The sequence below is a fragment of the Lynx rufus genome, unplaced genomic scaffold (assembly GCF_022079265.1).
Source record: "Lynx rufus isolate CCGP_SWC_20201006 ecotype Redwood Valley unplaced genomic scaffold, mLynRuf1.p SCAF_1, whole genome shotgun sequence".
Taxonomy (NCBI): domain Eukaryota; kingdom Metazoa; phylum Chordata; class Mammalia; order Carnivora; family Felidae; genus Lynx; species Lynx rufus.
In genome coordinates, this window is record NW_025814823.1 from 121299928 (window position 1) to 121312285 (window position 12358).

Genomic DNA, 12358 nt, shown 5'->3' on the forward strand with positions numbered 1-12358 from the left:
CAGGGATGTAACAAAGTCACATGCACCCTAGCATTATCCTTACATGTGACCAGGCTTAACAGACTTGTTCTTCTACTATAGTTATTACCGTTGTATTATGTATGGTGACCAGGCAGGCCAACCAGCAGCTTCTGTATAAAATACCATTCCAAAAATGCTTTCAGAGTCTCCTTGAGACAAATGAGTGAACAACTGTTAAGGATGGGGAGATCGTTCTTAGTCCTCCTAAGATAGTAGTTAGTCCATCAACAGCTGCTTCCCTAACTTTAGAGCTGGAATAAAGAGGAAGCTTAAATGCCAGTTTCTCTGGGCACAAATCTTAAAGGATTGACTCATCTAACAGGACATATGATACCAACCAGCCAAAAGCAGCCCCATGACCTGGGAATGAATGATGAATATCATAGTTTATAATTGATCAACGAGGGAACTCCAGAAGAAAGGGCCAATCCAGACTTGCCCACTGGCGTTCCTGGGAATAGATGGAGTTCATGGTCATGTAGCTAAGAGAGAAGGCAATTAACCAAGAAAAAAAAATTGGTCATGCTAGTTCTGGGGACAAGCATTTCTAGGACCTTAGAGGATTACATAAGGTGAATAAATAATCCCTTGGCAAGTCTATTTACCCATTATTTCCACTAGTATTTAGCACCTGGCACAGAATATATTGGAACATAAAGAAAAGATATGGTTCTCCCTTCAAACGACTGGAAATTGTTCATTGTTTATTCTGCATTCATTCTGCCCTTCTGTCTCCAAAATAGAATGCTATTTTCCTTCAAGATTTCATCCCACCCCCAAGTGCAGAAGTTATTATTGGTCTAGGAGTGATCTCCATTGCCAGTGATTGGCAATAGAATGGGTATACGGCCCAGTCTGGACTAATGAGACACTGAGGAGAGATTTACTGGGGCCTTCTGTTAATTAGCTCCCCCTCTCTTGGATATGAACAAGGAAATGTCCCTAGCCATGGTTAGCAAATATCCTATGGGCAGATAACCCTGGTTTGACATCATCCAACAGAATCCAACAGACGAGAAAATTTGAGTCTTCAGTGAGCACTGTGGAGCCACAGATCACCCCTAAATACCACACTACTTTCATTGCCCCATACTTGAGCTAAGAAATTCGCTTTGTAGCTCAAAACCAGTTTGAGTTGGATTCTGTTACTTGTAACCTAAAGAATCCTAACTGGTAAAAAGCTAACAGTCTGAATTTAGCTCCCCTAAAGAGGTATAGGATATACCTCACACTATAGGATAAAATACTCAAGCCATAGATTGTAAATTTCTCAAAGATGGGACTGGGTCTAATATTTCTTTGTATCTCTGGCACCCTACAAACACTAAATGCTGAATCTCTCGTGGAACTCAGATAAGATAATGTATACATAAATTCTCTGGGAAAGAATATTCTCTTCAAATACAACAGTAAAGGAAATAGGTACTAACACAAGCTTTTCATAATAATAGGTAACATTTCTTGGTTACCTAATCTGTGCCAGTAACTGTTCTTTGTATAATTACTTGGAGTCATTTGCATATATGAACTTATTTCATCCTTACCACAATAATCAGGTACTGTTACTATCCACAGTTTACAGGCGAAGAAGCTGAGACACAACATATTTACTCAGATACATATTAAAAAGCTTACTTGTTTAAGAGGAAACTTCTCTGTAGTTAAATAACTAAGGACAAATAAAAATACCATTTTAAAGTCCCTGTGTTTCAACCAATAAGGATTATCTAAGTCAGTTGATAATAGGATTGTGTTTCAGGTGCCTGGGTGGTCCAGTCCGTTGAGCATCTGACTTCAGCGCAGGACATGATCTGATGGTTCCTGAGCTCAAACTCCACATCAGGCTGCCTGCTGTCAGGGCAGAGCCCGCTTCTGATCCTCTGTCCCCCTCGCTCTCTGCCCCTCCCCCACTCACACTCTCTCTCAAAAATAAATAAAACGTTAAAAAAAAAACAGGATTGTTTTTCATCCTCTAGACAGGATGAGGGAGTGAAAAATATAGATTTGCCTGCTTTGTTTACAACACCTAAATATGTTATGTTGATTTGTAGATTCTTGGAAGCTTGTTTTTTCATTTTGCTGCAGTCTAAAGGTTACTGTAGAAGCATTCGATAACCCATTCCATTAGTCCAATCTGTTAACTGCACTGTCTTACTAAAATGTATCTACTCATTAACCTAGACATATCAGCCCATGCATCTTGGAGCCAAAACCTCTAATACTCTCCTCCATGTTTTTATCATAAAATCAATAAATATCCAAATGTGTGTAGTATTTGCTGTTAATTCTTTCACTAAGCAATTTTTGGGGAACCCACCACATACTAGGCAGTTTTCTAGATGCTCAAGAAACATTACGCAACAAAACAAATATCCTTGCTGACCTCAAGGAGCTTACCTTCCGGTAGGAGAAAGCGATGTAATGCCAGTCATCACGCAAATAAATAGAAAATGACATATTTTGCCTTGAAAGAAAAGTAAAGGGGGTGCTGAGAGGTAGATGGAGTATCTCGTTCAGTTTGCCTGTGTGCCAAAGGAAGCCCCTCTGAGGAAGTGATATTAAACATGAGACCTGAGAGAAAAGAGCAGTAGGTATCTTTCATTATTTTCTTACCCAGCATCAGTTGACATTCTTCTAAAACCACAGTCTGAGCCTTTCTGGACTTGCACACCCTTCCCACATTCACTGCGGTGGTACTTTGGAGGTATTTCTGCTGCCCCTCGCTGTTGGGTGGGGCCAAGACCTAAGCTAAGCCAATCAGCATAAGCCACTTACATGGGGATGAGCACATAACCTCCCGAGGCCAATCACAGCAGCAAAGCCCCATCTAGGCGCTTTGGTTTGGGCCATCTTTACCCACTGCATTGAGGATATGCCCTTGAAATGGGAAAGGCTTGTTTTGAGGTTATTGTGGTGATCCAGGCCAGGGGTAGTGTTGATTGGACTATGGCTATGGCATGGAACATGGAAAAGAATGGAGAGATTGAAAATATAATTTAGAGCTAGAGAAGGATAGGGAAAATTTTTTCTCTGCCTAAACCCATTGCTTTCTCATTTTGATTTTATGTTTCAAAGGCTGAGGGGCAGCATAAAAAAATAAATGCGCTGAGATTTAGACCCCATTTCTGGGATTAAGTCAGTTAAGTAGGATGTGGCATTGAACAAGTCCTTTTCCTTCTCAGACCTTCACTTCTTCATCTCCATAAAAGGAAGGGGGAGTTAGCCTGCCTTTACATTTTTTCTTTAAGCACTGACATTTTAAGAATCTTGATCACAGGAAGCTACCACATCAAAATATTTGAAAGAGATAAGTGTTCCTGACTTGACTAAGGAAAACACTTTTATCATAACACTATTCACTAAAGCAGGATTTCCCCAAAGGTGTACTTAGATGCGTTTACATGGACAAATATGTATACTAATAGTTATTTCTCCTGGTGTTGTGATTTCTTTCCATTACCTTAATGTTATTGGCCCCTTTCTGTTCCCTTACTCCCTCCTGCCCTATTGGTGAGTTTAGAGGAAAAACTAAGTCGTAGCTCAGTCTTTCCTTCTCCATCCTTTCTGAGTCTGTTGCCTTCAGGGAAGACAACTTCTATGCAGTCCTTGGCTGTGAGGTAACAGGGTTACACTGGTGGGAAGGCTTGCAGGTGGGTATGTCTGCCCAAACCTAAGGTCCACTCTTAGGGAGCCCATAATTGTGCAGCATCTAAGCAACATTCACCAGTGCAGCTTTTGACTAGCAATGAACATGATGTTTTGAGCTCCATTTTCCTGATTTTTTATCTTATCTTTCAGGTGGTACTAAAAATGAGTGAGGGAAAGTGATGTTTATTGAGTCCCTTTAAATGCCAACATCTATGTATCCACCTTAATGGATACTGGAAAAACACATGTTAATTAAACCCTATGATGCCACAGATATTACTGCTTAATATGAATCTAATTCTTTTAAGGGGGCCATTTTAATGCTGATTAAACAAAAATGTCTAAAAAACAGTAATACAGGTGGTACAAAATTGTGAATTTGGAAAATATACAAAAAATTATAGATTATATGAATAACAGAAGTTTGGAAATTACTATACTGAAAAGAAAAATGTGATGTAAGGCATGCCTTGCTCCATCGAGGAGGTTCATCATACCAAAAAGACTGTCAATGTAGGAGAAAGGCTGAGGAAATCTTATATAAGAAAAAGTTAAGTTGGAAATATCAGTGTAAAATAACAACCTTAATAAGTATGTTTTCAGGTGTCAGTGGCCCAGAAGCAACATCAATGCATTCTTGCTTACCACACATTCTCAAGTGCACCCCAAGAGCCCAGCTCCTGTTGTTCAGAATTATCACCTATTCAAAAGAAACACAAACCCCTGGAAGCTAGGTGATACCATGATTTAGGAAAGAGAAAAAATTAAGAACATTTATCCAACATCCTCTTGTTACCAAAAAGCAAGAATGTTTTCAAAAATGTCAGGAACATTGTATAAAGGATAAAGAAGCCAACATGAAGGACTGATTATAAGCTGACATTTCTTTTAAATAAAATTTTTATTGTAAGAATAAAGCACTGATCACACACACACACACACACACACACACACACACACACACATATCAAATGTATGCCCAGGTCAAAAAATAGACCTTTGCCACTCATCCCACAAGCTCCTTCCGTGGGCCTCATTCTGATCACTCTTCCTTTCCGTTCTTTTATAATAATGACTTATTTGTATTTTTATGGTTTTATCACCCAAACGTATACCCCAAGACTATACTCTTGCCCATTAAAAAAAAAAAAATCTGTCCCTGTCGCTTAAGATGAAGTTACAATCTGAGCATCAAAAGCACTTTCACCATCATCATCAACACCACCATGACCAACATCAGGTTGACCAACATGAGGCATGAGAAAGGCCATGAATTGGAAATGACTCAAAATAGAAAAGCTAATATGAAATCTGCCCAAAAGGTCACTGTGATAGAAAACGGTGAATGTAATAAGCCACAAAAAATTTTTGTTGATTTTAATAATCAGAAGGGTTTGACATTTCTTCTAGTAATCTTATGTTTATAAAACAGTCATATGCCTATCTTTATCTGTTTAAGGAAAATAAACATTGGAAACTGTAAGCCAAATAGTCCCAGAAAAAGCAGATGCCAAGAACAGGAAGGACCCTCTGGCTTGGGTGGGGACCCACAGTAACCAAAGAGCAAGAGGGCTCCACTAATACGTTATATTGATCAATATAATGTATTAGCCAGATGACCTACAAAGGGACACTAACTACACAGAGTGTAGTCAGTCTTTCAGCTCTTAAGAGATTAAATCTCAATGCTAATAAGGGAGGTATAAGTTTTTAATGCTAAGAGATAAAATGAATTTTTGATTATGACAGGATAATCGGTTATATCACAATGGCCAAGTGATAATTAAAAAACAATTTCAGAGATAGATACTAGGTTGCAAAATTAAACCTCAGGCATAAGATAAGGCCTGAAATAGTCTCTCTGACATAACAGGTATCATTTATCTGCAGAAAAGCTTACTATAAAAAGGTGGTTTGGGTTAGAATCACCTTGGGAGAAACAAACAAGTCTGACCAAGAATTAATCAGTCAATAAACCAAGTTCTACAATCTAGGCTGTTCTGATAACATAATCTTTCTTTGAGATCTACTAAGAATTTTGTGACCCAAGAAAAGGAGTAAAAATAATAATGCCATAGCCCTCATGGCATATCAAAACTAGCAGAGAAAAACAAGAACAGAAATAAGATGGGCATTAAACCCATGATATTGATGCTTTTAGAGGAGATTTAAGTGAAATTATGGCAATAAATTCTGTGATTTTTGTTTTACATGTTTGTGAATGAAGGTTTTGAAGTGTTTAAAAGGATCAGCCATTCTGAATATATAATTGCAGTCGGTTTAAAATGTTTAAAATTATATGATTAATAAATTTGTCATCAATGTTTAAAGGCCTCAAGAAAAATTGGTTTTCAGTTGTGGGTATTGGATTCACAAACTTCATAAACTGAGCATAAAACAAAGTATAAATGATTATACTTCTCTCCACGGGAACACCCTGTGGAGATAAAAGGATCTGTCATGTCACCTTGTGTTAGCTTTCTATCCCTGGGTTATAAGTGGTCCCCAAAATTCCTGGTTTAAGACAATATTTATTTGCTCACAGTTGATCATCTCATAGCTCAGGGCTTAGCTGCCTGGTTCCAGCTCCAGGTCTCTCACAAGACTGGAATTAAGATGTCATCTACCCCAAGGCTCAGCTCAACTAGAGAGGGAGCACCTTCCAAGCTCACTCATGTGGGTGTTGGCAGGATTCGTTCCCAGCAGGTCACTGGACTGAGGGGCTCAGTTCCTCCCTGGCTATTGCCAGGCCATGTGGACCTCTGCATAAGGCAGCTTCCACCGTGGCAGCTGGTTTCAGCAAGTCAGCAAGCAAGGAAAGCCAAAGAAAGAATCATATTTTTTTTAAAACCTAATCTCAGAGGAGACATCCCACCGTTTTTGCCATACCCCATTGTGAGAAGCAAGTCCCAAAGTCCGGTTCACATTCGAGGGGACTGCACAAAGCCAGGAATACCAAAAGGTAGGGGTCACTGGGAATCATTTTAGAAGCTGTCTCTCTGAGGAATTTTTCTTAGACACTGGCCCACAAGACATACAATACACTGTATGTGTAACCAAATGTCATGTTTCTGCAAACACCAGATCACCAAATATTTATTGAACACCTTCTATATAGCAGGCCCTATGGTAGGTGCAGGGGATATAATGATGGGTGAGGCACACTTTCTGCCCTTAAGGAGTTCATAGCAGAATGAAGGAGGCCAACAACTAAAGGAGAGTTAGCCATTCTCTATTCTCTTCCCCTTCTATAATATCTATCATTTTATTTTGCAAATATTCATTTAAATCTCTGGTTCTCTGTGAGACTATAATGCTCCTAAGAAAAGGTACCATGTCTGTTTCATCTTCTGGCTCCGCGTTTTTTCACATGGCCTTACTCACAGGAATCGTTCAATAATATAACACTTTGAACATAGAAAGCAGACAAGGTCAATAATCTGTTAGCCATCCACATCTTAGTATGAATTAATGCCCCCAATCTTTTGAGAAATAATCATTAACAGGGGAAGCAGTACTTGGCAGCTGGATAGAAGTGATACTGAAGGACTGCATAAAGAGAAAGAAGTCTCATACCGTTAAAGAAGATAAATGCTAACTCTAGTTTTGTCAAGGCCCGATTTAGCTGCCCCATTCTTACCACCTGCCCCCCACACCTCCACCACCAGACAATGAGGAAGTTATATTGTTTTATGTTTCCAGGTCTTTTCTTCTCTAGGTTTTACATGTTGTTTAACACAGGCAGTAATTATATGCCATAATTCCAACAGTGACAGAATTCCATTTCTCTCACATAATTGCATGAATGTGAACTCTCTGTAATTACTGTGTTTAATTAGAAAATGAGATGCAACTAATTAGGCCAGGTGATAAAAACAACTGTGAACATTTCTTTCAAATTTACCTTTATCATTAAATTCACTCAGACGAAGCTCCAGTGAACCATAGAAACTTTTTATAAATGTCACTGGCACCAGTCTAAATGAATGTATTGGCAGAGTGAGTCATAACTGTGGAAGACTTAGAAAGAACAACGTCGTCTTTCTCATAAACTTAAGTTTAATTGGTATCTTTGGCCAGTTTAATTTGGAAAGGTCAAATATGGTTCACACAGTTAATGCTTAACGTGGACTTCAAAAAATATTTTCAGAGGACCCTGGGGTGGCTCCGTCGATTGAGCGTCTGACTCTTGATTTTGGCTCAGATCGGGGTATCACGGTTTGTGAAATCGAGCCCTGCATTGGGCTCTGCACTGTCAGCAAGGTGTCTGCTTGGGATTCTCTCTCTCTCCCTCTCTCTCTGCCCACCTACCCACCCCCCCTTCAAAATAAATAAATAAACTTATTTTAAAAAAGTGATCTTACCTGGAAGCCAAAATAAAAACAGAAAAAAGTAGAGTTATTCTAATGGCACAGGTCTAAGGCAGATGGGTTCAACCCTCCTCAGCCCACAGGATGACAGGCAGGGGCAGACAGGGGCCACTGCAAAGCACAAGTGTCTGCCTAGAAGGGGTGGGGTTTATGAAAGGAAACCTGGCCCTGCAGATCTTTGTGTGCGAAGGAGTAGATAGGCCTTGAGGCTAAGCCACATTTGAGAAAAGGGGCCATAAAGATAAGTTATTCTGTTTCACAGAGCAAGAACAGAGGGTACACAGGGATGGACAGGCATAAATGAAAGGAGGAACCAGCAGGACAGTTGTAAGGGGCCAGCACACCAGGGAAACAAGTCTTGCTAAGTTCAGCAGAGTTGAAGCAGAGTTGTTACAGTACTACCTTCTCAGGCCCCTAGTTACCGCGCCCATTTTCCCTACAGGGTGTTACTTTCACGAAAGCCTAGGAAGGCAAGGTGTTTGTGAAGATCACTGAAGGGGCTTGCATGTTTATGGCCTGGGTGGATGTGTCGGGGAAAGGAACAGCATGTATGGGGCTAACGTGACCAATACGCAGAATTAATTCAAGGGTTTAGGACAATCCAGGGAATGAGCGTCAAGTGCTTAGAACAGTGTCCTGCACGTGGTACAGCTGATATGCGATTGTTTAAATAAGTACATAAATAAATAAATTCTGTAATAAGTCTCCTATTAAGTCCTCCTATTCAGAGGAACTGAATCACTAGAGTAACTAGCAAAGGGTAAGCAGCAGTGTCCCCCAGAGATATACAACCAAATTCATTTATTATGCCTACTGGAGGCCCAAGACTATGATTTCATTGATGATAAATACGAAGAGTATTTTCATCTTGGAATCCTGAGGACCTAGTATAAATATTTGGAACATAGTCAAAATCCAGTGGGAAACTGCTCAATGGATAAAGGAATTGGTAGATATTCTATCTTTTGAAAACACGTAGTAATTTTAAAAAATGTTTAAATTGAAGTATAGCTGACATAGTCAAAAATGTTGGAGCTTTCAACACAATAGCATTATTTTCATTATAGCATCACTAGGATTTTTTTAATTCAAATTAGTTAACATACAGTATAGTGTAGTATTGGTTTCAGGAGTAGAACTCAGCGACGCATCAATTACATACAACACCCAGTGCTCATCCCAAAAAGTGCCCTCCTTAATGTCCATCACCATTATCCCCACCCCTCCCCCAGCCTCCTCCCCTCCAGCAACCCTCAGTTTGTTCTCTGTATTTAAGAGTCTCTTATGGGTTGCCTCCCTCTGTTTTTACCTTATTTTTCCTTCCCTTCCCCTATGTTCATCTGTTTTGTATCTTAAATTCCACATATGAGTGAAATCACATATTTATCTTTCTCTGGCTTATTTCACTTAGCATAATACACTCTAGTTCCATCCACATTGTTGCAAATGGCAAGATTTCATTCTTTTTGATTGCCAAATAATATTCCAACACACACACACACACACACACACACACACACACACACCCCACATCTTCTTAATCTATTAGGATATTTTTTAACCTTCCTATTTTTGTCTAGCTCTGAAGGAATTCTTCCAGTCTTAGGAGCGCTAGTTGGCCATCCATACTCATGACACTAAACTTAACCAGGACACTGCCCAAACCACTGGCAATGTTTGTAGATCACAAATCAAAAAGTGGTATTTTAGTTCAAACTTCTCTCCCCTGGTAGGTAAGAACTCAGAAAGGGTTTGCATGCAGTTGGTCATAAGCAGTATTTCTGGGTTCAGAGGACAGACTCTATGGCTCTACCTTCAAAATATATCCACAATCCAACCACTGCCACCACCTCTGCTAATACCACACTGACCCCGGCCACCATTAACTGTCCCCAGGATCACTGCAGGGGTCTCCCAACTGGGCTCCTACTTCCACATTTGCCCCATGGTGTCTTCTCACAACACAGCAGCCAGAGAAGCTGGTGAAAATACAAATCAGACTGTGACCCTCCTCTGCTCAAAATATTTTTATCAGTTGGCATTCAATCAGGAAACCAGAAACCACTCTAGATATTTCAGAGTACCAAGTATAGATATAGATATAGATATAGATATAGATATAGATATAGATAGATGTATATATCATATAGATACAGATTATAGGGAATTGATTACAAAGATGACTAACTGCAGCAAGCCACTACTCACTCCCCTTAGGCTGAGGGGAAAATGGTGTAACACTGAACCTCCAATCAGAGCCACCAAAGCGACTGCAGTTGGAGCCGGGCTTCCTGGGCCAGCATTCCCAGCTGCTGTTGCTGTTAACACAGCTGCCTCGTGGGAACGGCTGTCACGATCCCCAACAGAAAAAGAGGGAAGACTTTCCTTCCGCCTGTCTTCCACCCGTTGGCAGGACTTAACAGGGAGCCAGCAGGCAAGATTTCTGGGAAGTGTAGGTTGTGGCTGTCCCGCCCCAGCAGTGAGAGGAGCATGTGGAAGGAGAGGTGGTGCGGTTGACAGAAAACATGCCCCATGCAGAGCACCAGTTCACTCCCTGAAACCCAGGTTTTTACAAGAGCTTTGAGGTGCCCCCTCAGGCGCCTTCCTTTCTGACCTCATTCCCTGACACTTGTCATCTTGCTCACTGCACTGCAGCCACACTGGTTTCTTTGCTGCTCTCCTGCCTACAAGCCTAGCACTTGCTGTTTCCTCTGCCTGGAATAACCTTAGCCCCAGACACGTTCACCTCATGCCCTTGAGGCCTTTATGTAAAAGAAACTTTCTCAGTGATGCTTCCCTGAAAACTAATTTAAAATTGCAAACCCTCCTAACTCTTGACACCCCATATTGTTTTATTTTTCATCAAAGCATTTATCCTTTTCTAACACCTTATACATTATATATGTGCATACGTAATTGTATTTTTTTATTCTGTTGCATACTTTTTAGTTGTCTTTAAATATAGATATTTTATGTCAAATATATATGTTTTTAGGTCTCAATACCTCCCCACCAAAATGTAAGCTCCATGGGGGCTAGGATTTTGTCTGTTTTGTTTAATGATATATTCCCAGTGCACGATAAATTCTTGTTCACTGAATAAACAAACGTAATCATTAGTGGATGCATTTATTATGGGCTGAAAAGGATTAAAGGCTCTAAAAAGCATGAAGGAAGGAAAAGAAACCACCATTGCTATACCTCCTCCCCTGGGAAGCCTCTCTAACCCCACTCAGGCTACATCAGATGTATCTTCCATGTGCTTCAAATCCTCCTAGCAATTCCCCTACCCCAGAACTTGTCATGCTATGCTGTGATTATCTGTTGATAGATCTGCCTCCTCCACTGAAAGTGTAAGCGCTGTGCCCTACCGAAGCGATGGTGCCCATCTGGGCAACAATGTACATCAGGCACGCAGGGCTCAAAACAGCCGTTGTCAAATGTTCCTGTCAAAAAAGAGAAGAACGCACTTAAAGGCCTCTTGTTATCATTCCTTCCTCTAGTAGTCTGGAAAAATAGAAGAGTCAAAAGCTGTGAGAAACCATAAACCAACTCGGGAAACAGTTTAGTGCAGAGGCAAAGAAAGTCTCTTAGGAATAGTTCTATCATTCTGGGGAAGAGAGGACAGGCAAAATTTATCATGGCTTCAAAAAATATTTTAATCTTTCTATTAGAAGTATTTATGTCTCCTGAAAAGCGTTCACTGAATTATTTTAATAGCTGAATATTAGAGAATAACAAACAAATGTTGAAAAAAGAATCAGGTAATGAAAATCAAAATCATCATAGAAAAGCCACATGTCTCAAAACATAACAGATTTTACAGGGTTATTCTCAAGTGGTAAAGGGTGTGGGGGTTAGAGCCACAAAAGTACATTAACGAAAGCATCTTTCTAATTTTGTAACCAACTTTAAGAGGAAAGAATTACCTTTACTATATGTATTCACCGACGGCAGAATGAGAATTCTTAAAAATAATCCTTGGGGTTTTTTTTAGAGGTTTCTAATAGATAACTATAAAAATATCCAGTCTTTTTTGAAGAGGTTGTGGCTATATCCTAGACTTGAAATACATGTATTTATTTGCTGATAATTCAGGGGTTGGAAGAAGTCATGTCACACACACATACTTAAGCACCAAATTTATCCTAAGTAGTTCTGACTTGGCTTATAGCCTCAGCAGTTTAGAGGCATATGTAGGAGTGTCTTATCTCATCTGGTCTTAAGAAGCAGCACTGCTCACTGCCTGCGTGAATATCACCCAAGCACATCACACAGGAGAGACTCAGGACTTTGAAGGAAAGGCCTCCTCAGCTTGC